The following is a 12,166-nucleotide window of genomic DNA, read 5'->3' on the forward strand; positions in this document are numbered from 1 at the left end:
GCATAAAATCATGCAGATTCGGGTCAGGAGCTTCAGATAATGTTCACATCAACCATCAGAATGGGGGAAAAAATGTGATCTCAGTGATTTGGACCCTGGCATGATTGTTGGTGCCAGATGGGCTGGTCTGAGTATTTCTGTAACTGCTGATCTCCTGGGATTTTCATGCACAGCAGTCTCTAGAATGTACTCAGAATGGTGCCAAAAACAAAAATCATCCAGTGAGTAGCAGTTCTGTGGACGGAAATGCCTTGTTGATGAGTGAGGTCAACAGAGAATGGCCAGACTCGTTCGAACTGACTAAGTCTACAGTAAATCAGATAACCGCACTGCACAATTGTGGTGAAAAGAATGGCATCTCAGAAAGCTATTCTGAGATGCTTGTTGGTGCTGTTTTGGCAGCACGAGGGGGACTTGCGCAATATTAGGCAGGTGGTTTTAATGTTATGGCTGATCGGTGTGTGTCTATATATATATATATATGTGTGTGTGTGTGTGTGTGTGTGTGTGTAAGGAATAATTGGTGACAGATCATTGAATTGTTGAAAAATAATGCACACCCGAGGTGGTAATGCGGTCACGATGCGCTCACGATACCCGTTACACCTCGGGTGTGCATTATTTTTCAACAATTCAATGGGCCAGAGTCAATTATTCTGCTTATACCATGGTTACCACACCTTAAGACATTGTTCAGGGTTTTATCTCAAGGCATTTTCTGTTTTCGTCCCTAAAACACTCTTATGAGTGGAACTACTTTCTTCCGCCATGGATTCAGCGCCCTGCTTTAATACAGTCAGAGTCTTTGTTGCTAATTCGAAAACGTCACGTTAGAACTAGCAACGGTGGATAGTTAAGCTTGCGCTGCTTTACTGGAGCACCTACTGGAGTAATAAGGTAATGCGTTTGTGCGTGTGTGTGTGTGAGTTTGTATTTGAGGGATCAAAAGAGAGAGGGGTTCCCACAGATATCTCAGATAATATAGAAACTGTTGTATTGATCAAGTATATCTTGCTTTGATACAGCTCAAGACTTAGTTGCTAATTCGAAAATGTAATTTTAGAACTAGCAACGAAGGATGCGCTGCTTTTCTCTGTGTGTGTGTGTGTGTGTGTGAAAGCGAAACGGGTGTTAGCGCAGTGCTTTCCACTATAGCTACAGTATGTGAGGCTGATTAGGGCGAAATACATTGAAACAAGTTATTTTGGATAATAGAAACTTTTGTATAAATCAAGCCACGGGGGTATGGCTCTATTTGTTGGTCGCGACTCGAGGCTGTGTGCGTATGTGTGTGTGCGCATGTGAGCATGTGTGTGCGCATGTGAGAGTGTGTGTGTGTGGATGTGTGTGTGTGCGTATGTGAGCCTGTGTTTGTGTGTATGTGAGCCTGTGTTTGTGCGTATGTGAGAGAGTGTGCGTGTGTGCGTATGTGAGCGTGTGTGCGCGCGTGTGTGTACGTATGTGAGCGTGTGTGTGTATGTGTGTTAGCGTGTGTGTGTGTGCGCATGTGATCGTGTGTGTGTGTATGTGTGTTAGCGCATGTGTGTGCGTATGTGAGCATGTGTGTGTGTGTGTGTATGTGTGTTAGTGTGTGTGAGCGTGTGTGTGTGTGTGCGTGTGTGTGTGTACGTATGTGAGCGTGTGTGTGCGCGTGTGTGTACGTATGTGAGCGTGTGTGTATGTGTGTTAGCGTGTGTGTGTGTGTGTGTGTGCGCATGTGATCGTGTGTGTGTGTATGTGTGTTAGCGCATGTGTGTGCGTATGTGAGCATGTGTGTGTGTGTGTGAGTGTGTGTATGTGTGTTAGTGTGTGTGTGAGCGTGTGTGTGTGTGTGTGTGTGTGTGTGTGTAATTATGGGGGAGACGAGGGAGCGCGAGGGCTCTTTTTAACCGAAATTGAAATAGTTGTAGGATATTTTAGACATTGTTTGACGTTCTTAACCGATTTACTATAACCAATGTCTTTGTTTTAACTTTTTTTTTTTTTTTTGTGGTAGCCTGTAGGGCTCTTTGAAATAACTGAAATTATTTGGCAAAGTGATATGGAACTGTTATGTGGTCAAGACCTGGAACTGCTTCATAGCTGTGCGTTTATTGAAAAATAATTGCACACCTTGGAACATCCGTGAACCACTCAGAATCAAGCATTTAACAGACTCTATATATATATATATATATAAGCAATATCACACAAGCAAGAGTGCGATATGGCCCTACATCAGCACTGCTGCGACCTCGTGCTGTAGGTAATCACAGCAGTGCTGATTTAGGGCCATATCGCACAGTCGCATATACAACAGTTCAATGAACAAGTAAATTTTACCAAATTAGGAAAAACTGAGTACGGTCATAAAAACACATTTGTGCATGGAACTACTTTCTTACGCGACGGATCAGAATCTGCCATTGCTGGTTCAAAACAAATGATGCATCCAAGCCTTCGTTAGTAATTCAAAAATGTCACTTCAGAAATAGTATCACGGCTTGTGCTGTTTCTAACAAGTTATTGGATAAGCAAAGATGGATGGATGTGTGTGTGTGAGAGAGAGAGAGACGGAGTGTGTGCGATCACCTATTGCCACTCCCAAGCAGAGATGCTGTCAGCTTTCTGAAGATCAGCTTTCTCAGTGGTAAAATAGCCGTCCAAGCGGGGGTATTCCTCTCTATTTCGTGGTAGCCGGTGCGCAAGAGTCTTTCACAATAGAAACCGCAATGTCCTCCGCCATTTTAAACAGTATGTATCCAATGTGGAAACTCCGATAAGAGGTAAGCTCCTTGAGTTCTGTAGTCAGTCAGTCTGTTGTGTCTTTCAGCTGTGATGAGCCGTAATGCTGAAGTTGTTTGTTTAAAGCTGTTTAAAGCTATTTCCTAGCTTTAGTAGTGTAGTAGCAATCACAGAGCGCTGTTGTATGTAAACAGTGGCTGACGCGGATTCACTTCACGTCACCAACTGTCTCATATTACACACAAAAATGATCTTTTGCCACCACCTGCTGGCTAACATATGTAATGTCAAAAAAAGAAAAGAAAAGACAAACGGTAGCTCTTTACACATATGCGCTGCTCTTACACTTTAGTTTAGAATGGCACGAACACAAGCGGAGTGATACACACACAGTGAAGAGTCCGAGTGCTGATGGTGTCAGACCATCAGTGCTCATGGAATGTCTCTCGTCCAATCAGATTTGAGGACCAGAACTAGCTGTTTTGTGTATGTATATATATATATATATATATATATATACTGGCGGACAGTAGTTTAGAATAATGTACAGATTTTGCTCTTATGGAAAGAAATTGGTACTTTGATTCACCAAAGTGGCAATCAGCTGATCACAGTGTATAGTCAGGACATTAATAACAGGAAAAATTACAATTACAATTTATAAAAAAATAAAAAATAATTCAGAACTTCTTAAACTACTTCAAAGAGTTCTCATCAAAAAATCCTCCACGTGCAGCAATGATAGCTTTGCAGATCCTTGGCAATCTAGCTGTCAGTTTGTCCAGATACTCAGGTGACATTTCACCCCACGCTTCCTGTAGCACTTGCCATAGATGTGGCTGTCTTGTCAGGCAGTTCTCACACACCTTACAGTCTAGCTGATCCCACAAAAGCTCAATGGGGTTAAGATGCAAAACACTCTTTTCCAATTATTTGTTGTCCAATGTCTGTGTTTCTTTGCCAACTTTTTCTTTTTGTTTTTCTGTTTCAAAAGTGGCTTTTTCTTTGCAATTCTTTCCATAAGGCCTGCACCCCTGAGTCTTCTCTTTACTGTTGTACATGAAACTGGTGAGTGGGTAGAATTCAATGAAGCTGTCAGCTGAGGACATGTGAGGCATCTATTTCTCAAACTAGAGACTTTGATGAACTTATCCTCTTGTTTAGGTGTAGATCTGGCCTTCCACATCTCTTTCTGTCCTTGTCAGAGCCAGTTGTCCTTTGTCTTTGTAGACTGTAGTATACACCTTTGTATGAAATCTTCAGTTTTTTTGCCAATTTCAAGCATTGTATAGCCTTCATTCCTCAAAACAATGATTGACTGACGAGTTTCTAGAGAAAGCTGTTTCTTTTTTGCCATTTTTGACCTAATATTGACTTTAAGGCATGCCAGTTTATTGCATACTGTGGCAACTCAAACACAAAGACAGTGTTAAGCTTCATTTAACAAACCAAATAGCTTTCAACTGTGTTTGATATAATAGCAAGTGATTTTCTAGTACCAAATTAGCAATTTAGCATGATTATTCAAGGATAAGGTGTTGGAGTGATGGCTGCTGTAAATGGGGCCTGTCTAGATTTGATCAAAAATGACTATTTTCAAATAATGATGGTGCTGTTTTTTACATCAGTAATGTCCTGACTATACTTTGTGATCAGATGAATGCCACTTTGGTGAATTAAAGTACCAATTTCCTTCCGAAAAAAGCAAAATCTGTACATTATTCCAAACTTTTGGCCACCATTGTGTGTGTGTATATATATATACTGTATACAGGACTTAACGCTAATGATTTTTTCTACTGGGCCGGTTGGGCCAGTGGTTCAGATTTTCACTTTACAACATTTCACTGGTCCCAACATAAAAATTAAAAATAGCTGTTTTTATCATCATGTCTTTAAAAAAAATTGTCCGAAGCTAAATATTGTTTATGTAGACCATTTCAAGGACTATTCATCAATTAAAGGAAGTGTGCAGAAGTCTTAGGCGCATTATATTTTTCACAAAAGCATAAAAGTCTTAAAATTGATATTTTATATTTTTTGCTTTTAGTGTATCCGTAGGAAATATACATTTTAGATTTCAACATTCCCTTTCCAAATAGAATTGAATAGAAGAAGAACACGAAGCCCTACAACAGAGGGTATGGCCCTCACAGAGTCCAGATCTCAACATTATTGAGTCTTCACACCTTTTACATAATGTGACAGAAGCAATTTAGACAGCTTAAATATATAGAAGAACTGTGGCAAATTCTACAAAAAGCTTAGAACATCCTATCTGCCAACAACCAAGAAAAACTGTGTCCAGGTGTACCTAGGAGAACTGGTGCTGTTTTGAAGGCAAAGTTTGTCACACCAAATATTGATTTAGCTTTTTTTTATGTTTAATTGATTTTTTAATGACGTTAATTGATAAATGAAAACTATTTATGGCAATATTTTTTAAGTCATCCTCACTATGCAACATTTTTCACAAGTGCCTAAACTTTTTTCACAGTATATAGAGTTTCTGCCATCCACCTATATTCTTGATCACAGGCACCATGCTAATCTGTTCTAGACACACACACATGCAAACACAATCCAACAAGCTATGGCATTCATGTACTTATTCCAGTGTGACCACTGGCAAAACTTTGAAGGCTAGCATTCCCCTGCTGAGTCTTCCCCCACCCCCCTTGGTTTCCTTGTGCAGTTGACTGCTAGAGAGCTCCATAGGCCAGGGCACTGCCACGGATCATTACCTTCCTCTTCGCCTCTGGGGTTCAGGCAGGGGGCGCAGCAGCAGGCCTTGATATGTGTATTAACAGATTGTACGTCAAATGTGCAGCAATGCACTAATAAGAACAAACTACTCGGGGCACACACCGCTGCCTCCTGCTGGGCAGGATGGGTCACAATATGCCATGGGTAGGGGTTGAATTAAGTTAGTGCTGGTTTCAATTAAACAGATCTTCAGTGCCAGTGCACACTGCTATTATACGGTGTCCTCCATGCCAACGGTTCTTTAGTACTAGCCATCACTTTCATTTCACATTTATGCATTTGGCATACCTATCCTAACCCACTGTGCATTTGGGATAGGAATATACATTTTATCAGTCCTTGCATTCCCTGGGCATCAAACCCATGACTCTGGTGTTGCTAGCGCTATGCTCTACCAACAGGAAGAAGGTCAGCCATTGTTGGTGTTAGAACAGTTGCCAAACATCAGGGGCTATGCTAACACTCGTGGCTCTTCTGTTTTGGCACCAAATGGCTTCACTGTCTTTAAATGAAAGGGTGTAGCGCAAGGGAAGAGTTACTCTGCTATTAGCATCATTAGTTTTGATGGTGGCATGAAATTGGTAAATGGTAGAGAGTTGAGGTAGAGGGCTGAGGAAGAAGGAGTGCCTGAAGGCTTTTTCTTTTTGGATGGGTGGATGTGCTAGGTGGTTTGCCATGTTGTCTTCCATTGGTTAGTTACACTTCTCTAGATGGGTGATAATGACTGCTGTTGTACTGAGTGTTTGTTGTCACAGTCACAGCTCACACACACTTATACAATGGTCATGTGTTTCTCACACACACACTCTCAGTGCTTCATATATGGCAGAAGAGCCATCAGCCTCTGACAAGTGAATGGAGGGTTTTGGTAGTGTTTGTTTTTTCAGGCTATTTGACATGTTTGCTCAAAGGGAGCAATTGAGCTGATAGACTGCAGCACTCTGAAGTCCATCACAGTCCTTTATAGAGGGGACCCGCACTGACCAACCTCTCTTAACCTTAAACCCAACCCTGACCTCAAAGCAGAACCTCTCCTGTACCTTAACAGCTGTGCTATTTAGAGTCTCAAAAGCAAAAGCCTGATTCATAGAAATGAATTGAGGTGAAGCCTTGGCTTCAGAGTATAACAAATTGTGTGTGTTTGTGTGTGATTTCAGAGTACTGTGATTGTGGAGAAGTCAATTCAGGATCTAATGAGTCTAATGCAGGACCTCAGTGCATACTCCAACCAGTTCCTGGAGATTGTCTGTGACAAACTCAAGGAGTACAAGGAGATCTGCAATGCTGCTTATAGGTAATAACACTGTTTTAAAGGTGGCAATACTATGTTGCATATAATAACTCTGCATTCCAGGCGATAATACTATGTTGCATATAATAATACTGCATTATAGGCAATAAAATTTTTATATTCTGCATATAAATACTGCAGTATAGGCAACGACATTGTGTTGCATTACAGCTGTTGATACGATTCAGCATGTAATTACATTATATTTAAGGGGATGATGCTATGTTGCAAGTCATAACACTGCATTAGAGGCTGTAATACAATACTGCATATACTGTACAGTATTAACACTATATTAGTTTTGATAATAATATGTTGATAATACTGATAATGATAATACTATGCATGTAAAAACATTTTATTATATTTGATAATATTGTGTTACATGTAATAACACTGTACTATATCTGTTAATACAATGATGCATTTAATAACACTATTTTATTGAAAATCATACTATGATGCATGTACTGATAATTTATTAGAGATGATGAGAATATGCTACTAAAAATAACACTGGATTAAAGCTTGTAATACTGATGCATTTAAAGTATTAACACTGTGTTAGAGGCAATAATACAATGTTGTAGTAATAACACTACATTTAGGTAATAATACCATGAAAGATGTAATTTAACTGTATTGTAGCTGGCAATACTAGCTAGTCTATCATAAAATAACTCTATATTATACTAGTAGAACATTAATTAAAGGTATTTAAAGGTTATTGTGCAGCTAAAAAACAATCCTTACAAGTGATAATACTTCATTTCAGGTAAACTTAGTCCATCCCTCTCACACATAAGCATTGTATTAAAAACTTTTACATTTAACAAGTTAACAATTGGACAGTGGTGCCTGTATGCCTAATGTGTGTTTGGCATTTGGATGCTTGGTCTGTTAATGTGTTTAAGTGAATTCTGTGTTGGTGTGTGTGTCCGCGCACATGTGTGTTAGCCAGAAAGGGGTCTGCACTGAGTTCAGTCATGGGAAGAAAGTGCAGAGGCAGCCGTTTCCTCACACAGTAATCACACGCTATCAGTCTGTCTCTCTCTTTGTCTCCTTTTCTGTCTTTCTTTTCTTCTTTTGCTCTCTCTCTTTGTCAACCATAAGAGTAAAAATACAATGCATTACATTCTACATGATCTGTTCTATCAATCTGCACATTCCAGACAATAACAGTTCATTCATCCAAGTTTTCGGCCACCCATCTGTATCATTGAAACTCTTCTGTGGAGCCGTGTTCTGCTGACATCAGACACACACATTTAATTGCCGCTTATGCCACTCCAAAGAGATTTATCTGAACTTTGGGTTTATTTTAATGTTTTGGCACTTTCTGGAACATTAACTTTAAATGGAGCTTGTCCTATCCATCAGCCAATCACATGCTTTGTTCCTATTTTAGCTCAATACAATAACATATTATGACAACTTTCATTAGTAAGTCATTAACACAATGTAGCAAATTAGCTTAAAAAGGGAATTATTTATAATTAATTATAACTGGTTATAATTAATAATAAATATTTAGATTAGATCTTAGAATTAACTGTAGCAGAATCGATATTACAATTACTTGATCTGTACGTCCACCGAGCAGACAATATAATTATTTATCAACTCTAGGAAGATTACTTTCCTGGCCAAGGAACAATAGCCTTCCTACTTATACAGTGCTAGCAGTAGTTTAGCATGTAGCAAGGAGCAACATTCAGTGACTTTGAATTGTGAGCGGAACACAGAGACAATCAATTGTGAATATAAGGGATTTAATAAATGAAACTATAACTAACATACAAACAAACTAAGCAAAACATACATATATAGAATGAAGGAAAGTAAGGAAAGGAGAGAGAAGAGCAAAGAATGGCAGTATTTCACATCAATTAACCACAACCTAAATGAGAATCATCAGAGGCACAATTCACCTTAAAAGGGGTTCAAACTTAAACGCGCATCTAATCAGTTGTAAATGGTTACTTGCATTGGTTTGTTGCTGAATAAGAATCTTGATGCGGTAGACGAGGTTCTCGACGATTTCTTTAGGAGTGAGTTGAAGAAGTCCACAGCAAATCCACAAAGTTACTTGAAGGTAAACACTGCCAGAAGGTTAAACTCAAGAGGAGAGTTTTGGAGTGTGTTGGTCTCAAGAAGAAGAGTTTTGAGCGATGATTAGTCTGCGTTCTGGAGTTTTAATAGTTCATTGCCGCACCCACTTTGTGGGTGGAGTGGCCAATCAGAGGCATGCATTTTGAGCGGGAGAGACATCCTTTGTCTCCGTTTATGGCCCATTCGCATTTTATTGCTGATCTGGACCGCTAGTGCAGCTTTTAATTCAAAACATAGTAAGAATTGTTCGATGCATTTCACGATCACATGGTGTACATTATTGTGTGAGAAATAAAGAGAAGATCATTTTGATACCAAGAAGGTAACCTCCAGACGATATTAACGCAGAGATACACTCATACACTTGAATATAGGCATTTAACGTCTAACTAATACAAGTAAAGGGTTTTAACTAAGTTAATATAATAGGGGAATATACATACGACACATGCATATAGCAGATACATTTATAACTGCTTACTATGGCCTAAATAGAGAAAATGTCTTTAGGTGTGTGTGTGACGTGTATTGGAATTACTGGAGACAGACAACTGCTCTGGTGCCTGGCACGGGGGTCACCCCCCTTTCTGTGGAATGTGTTTGAAGCTTGATGGAGACACTCCAGAGGCGACCTGTTTTAGCATCCTTTTGATAGTGATAAAGACCATCTGCAATTTAGCACCCATATAAATGTAAACGCGGAGGCCAGGTCAGTAATTTATATGCAAATGTCAAAAGGCTAAAAGGGTTTTTTTTTTAAACAAAGTGTAATTAGCCATCACTGATCTTACACAGACGTTACAACAGCATTATATAATACTTAACAGATCAATAGTTCATGTACATTCTAGTATGTCAAATGTATGAAAACAACATTGGTACCACTTTACAATGAGGTTCTATTTGTTAACATTAGTAAATGTTTTTGCTGTCATGAACTAGGGTTGTCAACCAAAATCATATATTGCGATACTATACCAGCTAAAGTATCACGATACCAAGTAGTATCATGATACCACACGATAGTGTGTAAATTCTTAACACAGTTTGTCATAGTGGTTCTTAGAAACTAGCCATTCCACTTGTTGCTCCGAAAGAGGTGAAAATAACTGATGAATGAACTGGGAGAAGGCTCAAATGGACTAACTTGTTACCTAAATACATTATTAGTATGAAAAAATTTTGCCGTATCAAAACAACCAGTTCAAACGGCAATGGATATAAACTTTTATTCCATTGTTTCTGTGATTATTTGAATGTTGGTTGCATAAAAATACAGATATTGTAACGTTGATGACTGTTTTGAGCAACTGTTTCATTATTACAACCGCTTCAGCCCCTCTCTCCTGGTAAATAGCAGCACGAATGCAGATTACACTGGTTTGATAGCACGACTCAGGGACTTGATCAAACCGATCTGGGCTGCATTTCCCAAAAGCATCACAAGCTTAAGTTGATCGAAGAAATGTATGCCTCACCTGCACAAACAAGGACTTTTCAACCTCTGCTGCCTTGTGCTTCACAGAAACCTGGCTGAGTGAAGCCATTCCGGACAGTGTGTTACATCTGCCGGGCTTTCAGCTGTTCAGAGCGGATCGTATCGTGGAGTTAACGGGGAAAACGAGAGGCGGTGGAACATGCTTTTACTATGTATTGATGTAACAACGTTAAAGAAGATGTGCTGTCCTAATTTGGAAGTGCTCTTTATTAACTGTAAGCCTTTCTACTCGCCGTGGGAAATTTCCTCGTTTCCGAGTGTTTACATCGCGCCAAATGTGTGTTTGGATGTCGCGCTGCAACAGCTGGTTGATCAGATCACAGACACGGAACAACAATACCCGGACTCAGTTATTATTATTCTTGGGGATTTTAACAAAGAAAACCTCACATGTGAACTGCCCAAATACAGACAGCACATTACATGACCCACCAGAGACTGAAATATACTGGATCACTGCTACACAACAATAAAGGATCTGTCCATAGAAAAGCTTTGGGACTATCTGATCACTGTCTGGTTCATCTTCTTCCAAACTACAGACAGAAACTAAAATCTGCTAAGCCTGTAGTCAGGACTGTAAAAAGATGGACCAATGAAGCAGAGCTTCGTCAGGCCAAAGAGGATGCTTACAGAGGTGGGGCCAAAGTCTTCTACAATCAGGCCAGGAACACACTGAATAAGGAAATCAGAGTGGCTAAAAGAAGATACTCTGAGAAGCTGAAAAACAAGTTTTCAGCTAACGACCCTGCATCAGTGTGGAGTGGCATGAAACAACTTATGAATTACAGGACTCCTACCCCCAACCCTGTGGTGGACCAACAACTGGCTGATGACCTGAATGTGTTCTACTGTAGATTTGAAAGGCCCAATCTCACACCCCACACCCACTCTGACCTTCACTTCACACAAACACCAACACCTCCTATAAATTCCTACTCCTCCCTCCTGCTACTCAACCTGCACTTAAGATCTGTGAAGATGATGTGTGCCATTTCTTTCAAAAACAAAAGATAAGGAAAGCACAGGGACCAAATGGCATTTCACCTGCATGTCTTAGATCCTGTGCTAACCAGCTGGCCGCAATCTTCACACTGATTTTCAATAGATGAAATTCCCTGCTGCTTCAAATGCTCAATCATCATTCCTGTCCCAAAGAAACCCAAAAATCACAGGACTTAATGACTACAGACCTGTCGCCCTGACGTCTGTGGCCATGAAGTCATTTGAGACTGGTGTTGGCCCACCTGAAGGACATCACTGGACCCTTTCTAGATCCCTTTCAGTTTGCTTATCGAGCAAACAGGTCTGTGGAGGATGCAGTCAACATGGGATTGCATCATATCCTGCAACATCTGGACAGACCAGGGACATATGCAAGGATCCTTTTTGTTGATTTAAGTTCGGCTTTCAACACCATCATCCCAGCTATACTCCAGACTAAACTACACCAGCTCTCTGTTCCCACATCTATCTGTCAGTGGATTACCAGCTTTCTGACAAACAGGCAGCAGCTAGTGAGAATGGGGAAATTCACTTCCAGCACCTATACAATCAGCACTGGTGCCCCCCAGGGATGTGTGCTCTCCCCACTATTCTTCTCCCTCTACATCAACGACTGCATCACCAAGGACACCTCTATCAAGCTCCTGAAGTTTGCAGACGACACCACTGTCATCGGCCTCATTCGAGATGACAATGAGTCTGCATGCAGAAGGGAGGTTAAACAGCTGGCTGTCTGGTGCATTCAAAACAACCTTTAGCTGAACATGCTC

The 12,166-nt window shown here is 40.2% G+C and overlaps 1 pseudogene; it reads left to right on the forward strand.

The window, feature by feature from the left end:
* Positions 1 to 12,166, forward strand: part of LOC127436600 (exocyst complex component 4-like) — a 190,938-nt pseudogene that overhangs the window by 146,784 nt on the left and 31,988 nt on the right.

Source organism: Myxocyprinus asiaticus, chromosome 47 (assembly GCF_019703515.2).
Source record: "Myxocyprinus asiaticus isolate MX2 ecotype Aquarium Trade chromosome 47, UBuf_Myxa_2, whole genome shotgun sequence".
In the NCBI taxonomy this organism is placed as follows: Eukaryota; Metazoa; Chordata; class Actinopteri; order Cypriniformes; family Catostomidae; genus Myxocyprinus; species Myxocyprinus asiaticus.